Source organism: Esox lucius, chromosome 19 (genome assembly GCF_011004845.1).
Source record: "Esox lucius isolate fEsoLuc1 chromosome 19, fEsoLuc1.pri, whole genome shotgun sequence".
NCBI lineage: Eukaryota > Metazoa > Chordata > Actinopteri > Esociformes > Esocidae > Esox > Esox lucius.
This window is the reverse complement of record NC_047587.1, coordinates 6539126-6552815: the sequence shown is the minus strand read 5'-3', so window position 1 is coordinate 6552815 and position 13690 is coordinate 6539126. Positions and strand designations below refer to the sequence as shown.

The window sequence follows — 13690 nt, the reverse complement described above, 5'->3', positions numbered from 1 at the left end:
TGAGGTTCAAGTTCAACCCTGACCCCTGTCCTGCCTGGCATTGTGTGGCAACCATTGAAGGTTTATGAAGCGGCAGTAACCAGGAAAGCAAACTCTAAAGGCCCTGAAAGAGCCAAAGACAGACAGCAGAAGGAGCCTAAGGCCGCCACACAGGCACCCCCCCCCCAACCCCTTCACTGACCAACTGGAGCAAAGCGCCCCACACCGTTACCCAGAATGCTGTGCACTCCCCTCGGGATACCCAAAGGCCCTCAGCAACCGAACAGAGATGGGGGCGAGACAAGGGCGGCTGAGAGGGCAAAAAATGCTAATGCAAGTGCTCCATCAGCCAAGTGTCCATTTCACTTAAACCCCCCCCCGCCACACCTTCCCAGAATGCAAAGCAACCCATCAGCATTGGCCATTCCCCTTAAAAAAAGAGTCCGCCTGCAGCCGACCACCTCCCCACATACTGATCACAGCCCACACAGTTCTGTCTCCACAGGAGTCAATAACCAATTCTGTGCAAACAACAGGTCCTACCTCCACCCCTACAATCAACCCACCTCCCAGAAGCAAAAGCATGGTGACAGTCCAGAATTAACTCAAGGGCAAGGAAGCCCCTTTCATTGTGCAGCCTGACGATTGCCGCCTCTCTAGAGAAACGTGTGTGTGTGTGTGTGTGTGTGTGTGGGGGGGGGGGGGGGGGGGGGGGGGGGGGGGGGGGTCACTGAGGGTCAGTCTACACACCTCCCGGCTGCGTAGACACAAGGAAGCCAGGGGCCAACATTCGCCAGGAAGAAAAACAGAAAGAGGGAGGGGCTGAAAAACAGGATAAGATGGTTGTTTCTGCTTTGGGGTAGAAACCAATCAGATAGTCACTCAGGAGATAAGAGAGAATGAATATCAGCCCTGTCAGGTCCTCTGGCATGTTTTCAGTTGCAGCAGAACACATTCCTAAGTCCTATCGTTCAAAACAGAGTTCATTAAGCTTCTTGAGCAGCTTTTTAATGACTAATTTTAAAAAGCTATTGATCCATCTTCTCACGGTGGCAAAATGAGTGTAATGATTCCAACAGATCTACAGAATAATTCCTTATGATGAGACAGGGGGAGGGGGAGGCCTGGTCCACATGAGGACCTGGAACAGGTGCTGGAAACCCAATGATAACAGAGTTCGCTACTGGAAAAGGCCTGTGTGTGATTCACACAAGAGTCAACCGGCCAAAAAGGCCTCCATTAACCCCCTCGGCTCAGAACCAGTATTCTAGTTGGGTCCTAGAACAGCTTTGCCCAGTGTTGTGATGGCACATGTTCACTATCAGTATACATAGCACAACAAATAATGATCTCAGTGAGACGCTGAGAGACCGCGTGCGCGTGTAAATGTCTGTGTGCTGTATAGGTTATCACAGAGGCCTCCCCGTTCTGTCGGAGGCAGAACACGGATCCTGTGTCACGCTCCTTGAAACTTCCTGGTCCGCAGACAGCCAGCCCCTGGGCCGGACAGAGCCCATACATCAGGGACAGGCCGCACTTTGATCACACTTCAAACCTGGGGCCGGGTCCAGACCAATGGAGCAGCCCTGGATTAACACCAACCCAATCCACCTTTGAAGTGCCAATCGTCAGCTCAGACGCAGCTCAGATGGCAAAGGAAAGGGAATTAATGTGACTTGTGTGTGTGTGTGCGCGCGCACACCCTTTCTTCAGCGCGGTGGAGATCCTCTGTGGGCTCCCCGTTAACAGACACTTGGCTTGATTAAGGGACACGAGGTACATTCGCTGCAGCTGGAGCAAGAAGCTCAAACTGCTGTGATCAAACAATGGCAAAGACACACCCTGCGCTCCGAGCCAGGCAGCCAGGCAGCAGCTATTCACAGCTGCTCAGCCTGACGGGGTGTGGGAGGTGCAGACAGGACACGGATAAGACGAAGACGTGAAAGTCTCCAGTCCAACTTAAAGAGCAGGATTAACATGCTTTTCACCAAGGCACTAGAACTAGACACATCAGGTTGACGAACACTCCTCTAGTCACTGAAGAGGACGTGACGTGCCCGTGACTTAGCACGGGCACACAGTGGAGGACGTGGCGTGCCCGTGACTTAGCACAGACTCACAATGGAGGACGTGGCGTGCCCGTGGCTTAGCACGGGCACACAGTGGAGGATGTGACGTGCCCGTGGCTTAGCACGGGCACACAGTGGATGTGACATGCCTGTGTCAACGCGAATTCACAGGCACGTCACATCCTCTACAGCACTCCCCTAAGCACCGAGCTGATGCTTGTGCTCCGACGCAGCTTGGCAGCCAGGCCCACAGTGGGAGTGCGGCGTGTGTGTGTAGGTGACGTCCCAGATGTCCATGGCAGCTTTACCTGGTCTATCCCGTCCAAAGGTTGACTTGCGGCCTTCTGACCCACTTTAGTCATGTCAAGACTGCCGTGTGTGTGGAGGCTTGAACATACCATGGTTGCATGGCGTAAACAACCATTTCTTATACGCAGGCAAACTTTTTCAGTGTGTATACTTCTTAAAGGGGTGGGGTGGGTAATACTACCCCGGACATTAGGAAGTGGTAAGTATCTGTAATGAATTTGGCTGCTGCCTGTTGCATCAGAGAGAAACACCCAGAAACACTTAACAAGGGCCAGCTCACGCGACACATGGGGCCAGAACCTTTCAACAACAGAACTGCCCACCCCCCTATTTTACCAAGTAAGTTGACTGGGAACACATCGATCTAGTAATCTCTGGTCAGCGGTCAGACATTAACTGCTAGACTACCTGCTGCCGTCTGATGGGCCCAGGGGCTGCATTTGAGATAAAAGGAACACACCCAATTCTCCTAATCAACCTCACGTCCCAACGACAACGTGCGGTCTATTCCATATCTGTACCTTGTCCTGGAGCAGATGTCTATGGCGGCCGGTTGGAGAGATCCTGGCGTGATAAGCCCTGCCGCTGGGGCTGTATCTGGTCATTCCAGAGCTCCAGCAGACCCTGAGAGGCTGTGGTATCAGTGATGGCCTCCCTACAGAGCTTTGCTATAGACGCTTTCCATGCCAGTGCTGTTAACAGCTCCTGGAGGGGTTCAAGCCAGCAGTTAGAGGAAGGAGTTGGGGGAGGGGAGGCCAGTCTTTGCTGTGTGAAGGCCCTTCTCACTTACCTCCCCCACTCCCCTCTCACATAGCTCCTCCAGGAGCCATCAACTGACAGTCAGCCCTCCCCTCCCACATGGCACGCAGCAAAGCACACGCCGTGACACAGGAAGACGCCCTCACATCCTCAGGATGTGACATGCCGTTGCCCCAAAAGGGCACTAAGACACGTCACTCTCATACCTGACCTTGAGAAGAAGCACAGATAAAGAAGATGGATGCCACAGCACCCATCAGGACGCATAATGAGGTTGTGGGAACTCTGGTGATAGGTCCGCCCATCTGGCATTTACTGCAGCGAGCTGTGAAGCCCTGGAGCGATGTCCTGACACATTACAAAACATTATCGCCTCTCTGCTACCTGGTCACGGGCTCCATTTGGTCGTGGAAAACAACACTAACCTGACAAAACTGGTTGGCGAACTGGCACAACTCCAGCACGGGTGATCTACAGAACCATGTGACTCATAAAACGGCACATACAGGCACGCGCAGATTCATGAACATCCAAGTAGACAGTGAGGCAAGGTTTTATTGCATTGTCAATGTCACGGCCAGTCGACCAGGTGTGACGAGTGGACGGGGGGGGGGGACGGGGGGCAGGGACAGTTCCTTCCTGGGGCGAGCTCACGGCCGTACAGATGGATCCCTCTGGCTGGATGAGGATAATTAAGCACAGGAGATGGGAGGCCACACCAGCAGTGCCAAAACATCAACTTCCTCCCAGAATGGGGGTTTCCTGCTTTACGCCGACAACCCAGTGGTCTCATTTCCCACATAGTGGTCCAAATCAAACACCCACACACAGCCCCTTACCATCTAACCTGCTGGCCAGTGAGAGGAGGTGTCTGACCAGCGATGATGGAGGAACGGGGGGGGGGGGGGGGGGCAGGCAGATGGCAGAGCAGACAATATGCACGCCGTTAGACAACGCACGCAGTGAGACAACGTGACGCGAGTGACACAGGTCAGACGAGTGACAGGACAAACTACAAGCAGTACACGGACTGATTAAACCATCAAAGAGGAAAGGCCTATAAAACGTCCCCGATCAACACACTCATATGAACATAACATTAACGGAACTAACGACAGCAACGTTTCTCAAGTCATTCTTCGGGAAATAAAAAAATCTATTTGGAAAGTAGATGCCAGAAAATCTCTCTGAACGAGAAAACAAAAAGGAAGCGAGTCGAACACACAAAACCCATTAATAGAAAATTAATATTCATGTTTACTTTGTAAAACGGCAATTCCAGCTTTATGGACATAAGATTAGAAAATGCCTCATAAGAGAATGAAAAAATTACGAATGTATCCTTTTTTAAAATTGTATTCTAACTTTATATACACACACACACACACAAGGAAATCAGGTGGAGACCAAGGTCCCTTTTACAGTGTGCCTATAGAACCCTCAGAAGGAGAGTATACACCCAATTAGAGGACTTAAAGCTAATCAGAAGCATTATGGACTTTATATATAGGGGCATTCCTTGCAGAGACTATTGTCCTTCTGGCAGGTTCACCCACTAAGTCAGTCAGAGCAGTCATCGTGTTTTTGGTTACATTTCGGTCCAAGCCCCGTCTGGCCTGGTTGCTCAGTATGGTCAGCTGGACAGTTCCAAATGTTATTCCACGTCATAATGGAACCAAGCGTGCTCTTAGGAACCTTCAACACTCTTTGGGACTGCGGGCCAACTGGAATATTAGGCCTGGGTGAGATTTACAGTCTGGGCGTTTGGTTTCAGCCCACCGTTGACAGAAACCCTTCAAACGAGAAAGGACCAAAATGTGGGTTTTTAAGTTCGGATAACCCACAGTATTGAGACACGGCCCATCTGCTAATCTAACAAGATGCTGTAGCTGAGGTTCAGCACCTTGGATAGCACTGCCCATGAACATGATGTATTGAACCACGACATTCTAGAATACATTTGACAGCTTAAAATAAAACCTGAGCCTTTATACTGAATCATGGCCCATAGAATTTGCCAAGACCCACTTATTATTCTTTTCCTTTCTGACTTTTGGGCTCTTGGAAAGTCTACGCCTTCTTAAATGGTTCTGGGTGGGGGGTGTAATCATCTGGGGTTGGTGTGAAAGAGATGCCCTTCCCCTATAAGGGCCAAATGGAACATCTCTGCTAATTTTGCCCTTTTTCTGCATAACCTCTCACCTACTGTGATAGGTTTTTCTGGGATGTTTTGTGACAGCTTCTTGGGTAGGATATAGTCACTTGAACTGCTCTGTTCTTGATGTTTGCATGGTAGGGAAACTAGGGGAAACAGTTTTGCTGCTATAATCTGGAAAATACTACTACCCAAACCCAGAGGATAGAAACCTACCCAAAGTTTTTCTGTCCTTATGGAGACCAGTAAAACCATTCAGTTTTCCCTATCCACCAGCCCATACCTTAATACCAAACCTCCATGCCTGACCTTTGACCTAACTTTAAACAATTGTAAGTTACCACACCGACCGGCATACTAGCCTAACGTCCACCCATCCAGCTACAGGTGCAAACCCCCATTCAGACTGCTGGTAGCTAGCGACATGCAAGTGACAAAATTAACACTCTTGCCGGTGTAAATATTAAGAATAAACTACAATGGATTTGTTAACATTACGCAGTTGCCTTTGTTAGGGGATTAAAGAAGTGAAGCGAATTTACCTTGTTAGCGAGCAATTTTGTGCTAGCTAGTGAATGACAGACATTAACCTGCAGTAAAAGAAAATGTCGTTGGCACAGCCACCAAGTGATTTTGAAAAGTACATTTGTTTCTTCATTTTGCTAGCTAGTTAACAGTGTTAATTTAGTTACAACAAGGGCTTTTTATAACAGTGGCATATGAACACGAGTGGCATGAACACATGCACTGATCTGACGGTTTCAGAATAACCTGTTACTTATTTTCTCACTTTTATTGAGCTTAAATTAGATTTCAGATGAATGAACATATGACATTCATCGGAGCCACATCAGCACACAGACCATCTTACTGTTGTTTTCCACTATAAGGCCTAGTGAAGACAGAAACGGGATTTCTTCATGATATTTCCCGACGTGGTACCTTAAAATAACACTCAACATGCGAAAGGTTTTACAATGCTCCGTGTTAGAGCAGTTTGAAAGAAATACCCCAAATTTCTGCCCGTTCAAGGGGTAGTGTTGGTTTACTTAGAGGCGTCAAAGTGTTGATCTGGTAATAAAAGACTAATGACTGTGCATTTGGATACAAATGTGCTCAAACACCTATATCATCAGTCTTAGCGTTTCACGGGCCAAAGGAGTCACAGGGATATAAACTATTTAAAATATGTTGGAGTAGTTTCATTACAAAAAGTGTATTTAGGAGAGATGAATTAAAAATAAAAATGTCACACCGTACCTCCCCTCCCTTTAGCCCCAGGTCCCTCACATCTTCCCCAGTCAGTCTATCACGCCCAGATAAACAGCAACACCCTCTCACAGTCCCCGCGGCTGTGGGGTGACACTCCTCCCCATCCAGCCGACGAACTCTGCCCTCCTCCCCGCGGTCATGTGACGCTTGGAACGCATGATTTCCCAACCCACACTTACCTGCCCAACGCGTTATGTTGCGTCACACCGTACGGGCCTCGGCACATAAACAAGCGGCTGCCAGGCAAACTAAACACATTAGTCAGGCTTAGTCGTTAGGTGGCTTTAAAGGAATCTCTTTAGATGGGACCCGATTCGCAGAAACCCCTAAGTCATTTACCCTCTACTCGGCTGGTTGTTCTCCACAAGCCAATAACAAGGGGAGCCCTTCAGAGAGTGGAGCTGTGTGAGGGTGGAGGCTGCCACAGACTGGAGACACGGAGAGGGACCCATGGTGAGCAGCAACAATAGAGCTGGCTGAAACAAACCCCAGTGTACGTGCCCCTCAGCCCCCATCTCCCCATGTGAAACCATCTGATGCATGTACTGCTGCTCTCACTTGTCAATCACGGCTGGGGGAGGGGAGCCCACTCTGACAATGTGCCTGGGCATGGTTGTTCGAGAGACAGTGCGCATGTGAATTGAGTAAGAGTGTATGTGTGTGTGTGTATTCAAGGGGGGGGGGGGGTCCACATCCACGATGGGGTTACAGAAGAGTAGGACTCTTATTATTCCTCGCTTGACTCCAAGTTAGCCGACGTGTGAGGTTTGCACGGTTGGCTTTGAGGGGATAAGTAGCGGTCAGAATGCACTGGGAGGGTGGGTGGAGCTAAGAAAGAAACTCTCCATGGAGGATTCAGCTGTGATAGTAGGATAAAACAAACTAGGCTGATGAAAGGCTCATTGTTGTTGTTTTGTGTGTGTGTGGGGGGGGGGGGGGGGGGGTGGCTCCTTTCTCCTCAGGCTGACAAAAGAGCTGAGCAGGCCAGGGTTAAAAGGTAACTACATTCAGGATGAACACTGCGACCGCTGATCCTGTCCAAGACACAGTGTTACTCTGGACGCAACATGGCCTGCTGTCATGTCATATGGATGAAGCAGACTTCATCCCAACAAATCAGAGGAGCACTTCTCAGTACTGCCCCCCCCCCCCCACACGCCCACATCAAAGCCCCTAATTCAAGCCAGACTCCGGCAGTGCGCTTAAGTGACCGCTATCTACAATTTATAATCCACACACTGAATCAGCGGATACCAGAGGGCCATGTCTAAACTTGGGGGACATCACAAACCACCATGGATCGTTCTCCCTAATCCATTTGCTTTTAGACAAGAGGCCTTGCTCACTCAGCTCCCCAATCTCCCAGACCTAATAGGACTAAATCTTCCTTTACAATCCGGCGTGGGCCTGGGAAGAATAGGAGCCCCCGGTTCAGACAGGCTGCAGCAGGCAGCGGCACCCAGGCAGCAGCACCTCCACCCTCCAGGGGGAAGCCAAAGAAAGAGGCACCATCTGGGGTTTAGTCATGGTGATGCCAGGGCCGGGGCTGGAGCCACACCGCTCTGGGGGCTGGATGAATAAGGGCTATTCAACACTGGCACGCTAAACAGCCCAGCCCAAGTTGGGTGGGGAGACCCCCCCCCCCCCCGAGGACGAGGGTTGAGGTTTAGACGGACGTGAGGAGCAATCAGTCCAGTATGGCGGTAGAAGACGGCTTTCAAGCAGAGAACGGTGGTGAAATTATTTCTGGGCTTCCGTGCGATGAGCTGTGTACAACGTGGTAGGGCAAACAGAACCTAGAATCCTTGGCTCTCGGGATAATTTGCCGTTTGTTGAGAATTATCAGGCGAGATGCTGTCCCTTACAGTAAGGCGGTTGTCTCGATAAAGACCAAGATTTGTTTAATTGTATTGTCAGTGTCGATGGCAGCAGCTAAAGCAGACAGATTTCCGCCTCGTCTGCATCTCACCCACAAGACTGGCTCTGTCAGCTGGCTCTTAATCGATTCACCCTCAAAGCAAATTAGTAGGCCGTTCTCATCCCTCCACCCGTCTCAAGTTTAATAAACGCTCCCAGAAAAAAGCCCATTTCCCTGGCCATCTCCAGATCACATCAAACAGACGATGAGGATGTATGGAATCAGACACACAGCACCAAACACCAGAGGGAATCAAAAGACAACATCAGTTAGAGAAGGCCGGCCTCGGTTTGGCAGAGACTGTTTGGTGGCGGAGGGCACATCCTGGAGGATCCAGAGGAGGCTCAGAGGGCTGGGAGGCTCTGGGATTTCAGAGCTCATTTCACAGCCACACTGCCAGGAAATCAAGCGTGCATCCATGGAGACAAAGCAGCAGGGGGTTAGCCAGGTCGGCCGGGGCCTCTTCCTACAGAGCCCCACTACGGCCAGGGGAGACTGGAAGCAACAGTAAAGAGTAACAGGGAAACAATGTGCAAGGAGACGTTTTGTGAGCCTGCCAAGACAAATCTCCATTCTCAACCACCGGAACCACATCTCAAGAAAGAAAATATGCTTGACAACACCACCTTCCCAATGGATCACTGGGTTTGTTAATATCCAGTTGGGAGCAGTTTCACAAGGTACAGAAGTTATACTCCCAACAGTGACATCCACAAAAGGCAAATGAGAAAAAGCCATAGTGCATTCTGCCAAGTGAGCCATTCCTTTTGCTACTCTGCGCCAACTGAGCAATACGATCAAAATATTTGACCCACGTAAAGCTAGACTGCCTTTTGGGGGGGGACGGGGGACATACAGACACTTTATTCACCCAAATTGTGGTCAAGTTAAATACATTTACTTTTGTAGCATTTTGAGAAGTGTTGCGTAAAAGGGGCCATGGTTGGGGGGGACATGAAATGTCAGTATTAGGAAATGACTGCACATGTCTATCATAGACCAGCCAAGAGGAAGCAGACTATCTATATTACCATCATTTCCAGAAACCAAAAGGCCTGAATAATGGAGTGATATGCTACCGAGATGGTTGTCTTTCTAGCAGGTTCACCCTTCACTGTAGAGAAACTCTGAGGGCAATTGGATTCTTGGTAAACTCCCTGAAGAAGGCCCTTCTTGCCCAGTTTCTTTAGCTCAGCAAGCCTGCTAGATCTAGCAAGTCTTGGTTGGTCCAAAGTGTTTATTTCACAATGACGTAGCCCACTTTGCAGAACTCTGGGCAGAGTTTGGCTTAAATTTTAGGGGTCCACACAGAGTAGTCCAATCAAATTGATTTTGCTACAGGCATGCTCCAATCAACTTCAAAAACACACGTATTTTAGGCAGACATAAAAACATGTTTGGTCATCATGGGGCATGTACATTGCCATTGAAAAAAAACTGACTAGATTAAACCAATCAGCATTCAGGGGCCTTGATGTAGACGGTCATGTTGGACCAGTGGTATAGAAAATGGGGAGGGAAAAAAAAACAGCTTTAACACGCTTTGTGTCACAATCCTGAACGGATAGAAATGTCATGGAAAGTTGACACAGACAGAGGTTTGACTCAAGTCACCAGACCAATACCACAGAAAAGATCATACTGTCAAGAAGGGAGTGACAATAACTTAATGTCTCTAATGACTGTAAACTAACAGCAGACAGAAATGAGCATTTTTAGACCATGAACAAAAACATTTAATGTCCCTATAAATTTAATTGGCAGCAGTTTCTTTACCCTCTCTAAGAGTGATAAGAGAGGGGCAACTGAAGTTTGTTTGCATTTCATTTGGCAGAATGTACTCATAGGCCACAGGGTTTGATTGTTCTACAGACAAGAGCAGACATTTATCCTCTACATACAAACGTCGAACAAATATACAATTAGTGTGAAGCCGAACAGAATTTACAATAACAAGCACTGAAGATATTTTCTTCTGGATAACATTTAGAAAATCAAACATTGGTCAGAATCTTTCAGGACACAGACCATTTAAGTTACCTCATTCCCCCAAAAACACTACATTGAGTTTCAAAACTAGGGAAAATTAGGCAACATAAAAATATCAGAGCTGTCCCTTTAAGATGAAGGCAGACACTAAGTGGCTCTAGATATGAGCATGCATTACATTATAAAAATGTGAACGAATGACCAGTTGTGCCTATCTGCTAACCCCATTGGTATCGCATGGTATGTGTGTAGAGTGAAAAGGACGTTTCACAGTACCCACTCTTGCCTAAACACATTTACTAAGAACTAGGAGGAGTCCCTTTGATCAAGCTCTACACACAACCAGCAATAATGGAGTTTAATCAGAGCTACTTTGAACTAGGCTTCGCCATCTAAACAAGATCAACATAATTCAAGTCTCCTAGCTGTGTCCACATATTCAAGGCACCCTCACATATGTAAAGAGCTAAAAAGAGCATTATAAGCTAAACATCAGAGAAATGGGCTTATAAAAACGTAAAAACAGCTGACCGACAGCTGGTTAAAGGGGAATTTCACCCTGGGGGATGCTTAGGTGTTTTTTTATGTTTGAGAGTCAGTACACAATAACGGAATTTCTGGCTACACAACACATGTCAGAACTAGGGATGTTTCATCTTATTGATTCATCGAAAATCTAATAATTGCCAATATGAATTTGATTAACTGCAATTCAGTTGATCGACGTAGGCAATTTCAGTTTAGTATTACTTGAGGAAGCGTTGTAACTTGCCGAGGGGAACTTGCTGAAAAATCTACAAGTCCTCCTCAAATGACCATCACACCGACGTTAGCCAGAAATAGCTCATCAAAAACAGGCAGAGGATAACACGAGATTTGCCAGTTCATAGAGAAAGATATCAGGCCAATAAAGGCGAAGGTGGAACCGGGATCTAGTATTCCATGGCGAGGCACGGTCACCGGGATCAGAGAAGGGCGCTACGGAGGTAAAGCAACTTCCTGCGGGATGTTCTACCGTCGCTGGATGGAAATCCAATGGACTGGTGGAAGGTGGGAAAAATGAAGGAGGATTCCCTCGACAACACAAGTGCATCCCGGCGACCTCAGTGCCATCCAAGAGGGTGTTTTCAATTGCCCCCCCCCCCACGGCACGCGTGCTCACGAATCAATATAGTCTTGCTTGGAAATCAAACCAACTTGTCATAGTTTAGTAAATCAGAGCCCAAATACTCTGTTTTAAATTGTTGTTGTTGTTTTAATAATGGAAACCATTTCCTGTTATTACAAATTGTTTAAGTTTTATATGGTTGTATAAACTATTTTACAGCATATACGCAGAGCACATATCAGCCTTTCATTTAAATGTATAGGCCTACACATCCAAAAATGGTTAGTCCAATTATCTTTTGTTATTTTTAAATATTGGCCTAGGTTCAAAGCCATTAAATATTTATTGGTTCAGATCTTACCTAGATGGCCAGAGTTACTTTGTTACCATTGTTAATCATGAATCTGATAGGGCATCTTAACTGGACTCCCCAAAAAGACTGTAAAACAGCTGCAGCTCATTCAGAATGCTGCTGCTAGAATGTTAACCAGGACCAAGAGAACAGAGCACATCACTCCGGTTCTTAAATCTTCGCATTGGCTTCCAGTCAGTTACAGAATAGATTTTAAAGTGGTGCTTTTAGTTCATAAATCACCCAATGGTTTAGACCCGGAATACATTTCTGATAGGTTTGAAGAATATACAATACATTTGTTCTTTTTCTTTGTAAAGCAAACTGAAATGTCTTCTATGTATGAATTGTGCTATATACATTAACTGGCTTGCATGCTGGCAAAAATTTCCACATCATCTTGTAAAATTAAACGCTATTTATGAGGGGGAAAAAACACATTGGAGATTTTCGGACATAGGCTAAACTTTTTATACGATTAATATGTTTTACTTTTATGATGTCGACCTTCAATTAAGCCTTAAACACGACAAGTGAATGTGTGTAGTCGTGGTTGTCCTTGACTGATAGAGGTACTGGATGTCTATCAGAGAGATTGAGAGAAGGAGATATTGTCAATGTAGACTATGGCAGCATTTCCCTTTTTCTAAAAAAAAAAAACGAACTATTTGTAGAGACTGTACACTTCCTACATTGACCAAGTCCCTCCCCCAGGCGTGTTTTCGAAACATTGTCCCGGTAGACTGACTGGCTACTGCTAGTTAGCGAACGTCACATTACGCAACACAATGTCTTGCCATCATAATTTCAAGGATACATATTTGGAAGTGATATTACATGGTAATATTGAACCATACGTATTGAACCAAAGCTTACACCTGACAATCCTGGTGCAAACAGGAATTGAAGAATGTATTTACTAATTTCATTTGGAACAGTTCAATCAATCAATCAAAATTTATTTATAAAGCGTTTTTACAACAGCAGTTGTCACAAAGTGCTTTACAGAGACACCCGGCCTTAAACCCCAAGGAGCAAACAACAGTAGTGTTGAACAGTTTTATCAGACTAAAGTTTTTTTATTTGTGTGTGCCTTGTTTCTTGCTTAAACAGCGACAGTGGGAAATAACAGTGCTTAATTTGGATCTGGATGGTTTCGAAGCTACATTACCTATTGCGCTTACTGCAACACTGGAGAACAAACACGTCATCAGATTCAATGTAAAGTTGAGAAAGCATGATTTTGCTTGTCAAAATTAAAGTTGGAAAATGTTATTTCTACTGGTAAACGTGTTCATGTTTGTGTTTTTGCCAACTGTAGTAGGATAACCATGAAGGTAAAGGCATCTAGGCATACACAAAGCAGCAGTTCTCAGCTCAGCTTGATACAGTTGTAAATATGGATATAAAAAATAAAACAACAAAATATGTCTAATCTTCAAAGAATTATGGCTACCGTATTCTCGGATCGCCATTTTGTTTGGGAGACGTTATCTACATTTGCTATGAACGCTGGAACTTGTGGTATTTTAGGAAAAGACAAATACAGAGCAAGTAAATCTGCCATAATATTCAAATTTGCTTGTTCTAGACTGTGTTGAGGAGATGCATCTTTATGCCACAAAAGTACAACACCTAACCTAACTAGACCTTAGTACATTAACTAGGTGAGCTATAGTGAAATTCCCCTTTAAGGCTGAAAGCCAACTAATCAGGTTCAATACAGCAAGAGCTTCAGGTGACCTCACAAAGCAAATGGGCATTCTGCTTTGCCCTCACA

The 13690-nt window shown here is 46.5% G+C and overlaps 1 protein-coding gene across 3 annotated transcripts in view; it reads right to left on the bottom strand.

The window, feature by feature from the left end:
• The window catches only part of LOC105018167 (cat eye syndrome critical region protein 2 homolog), a 32007-nt gene that overhangs the window by 15602 nt on the left and 2715 nt on the right, over nucleotides 1–13690 (bottom strand). The window lies entirely within an intron of this gene.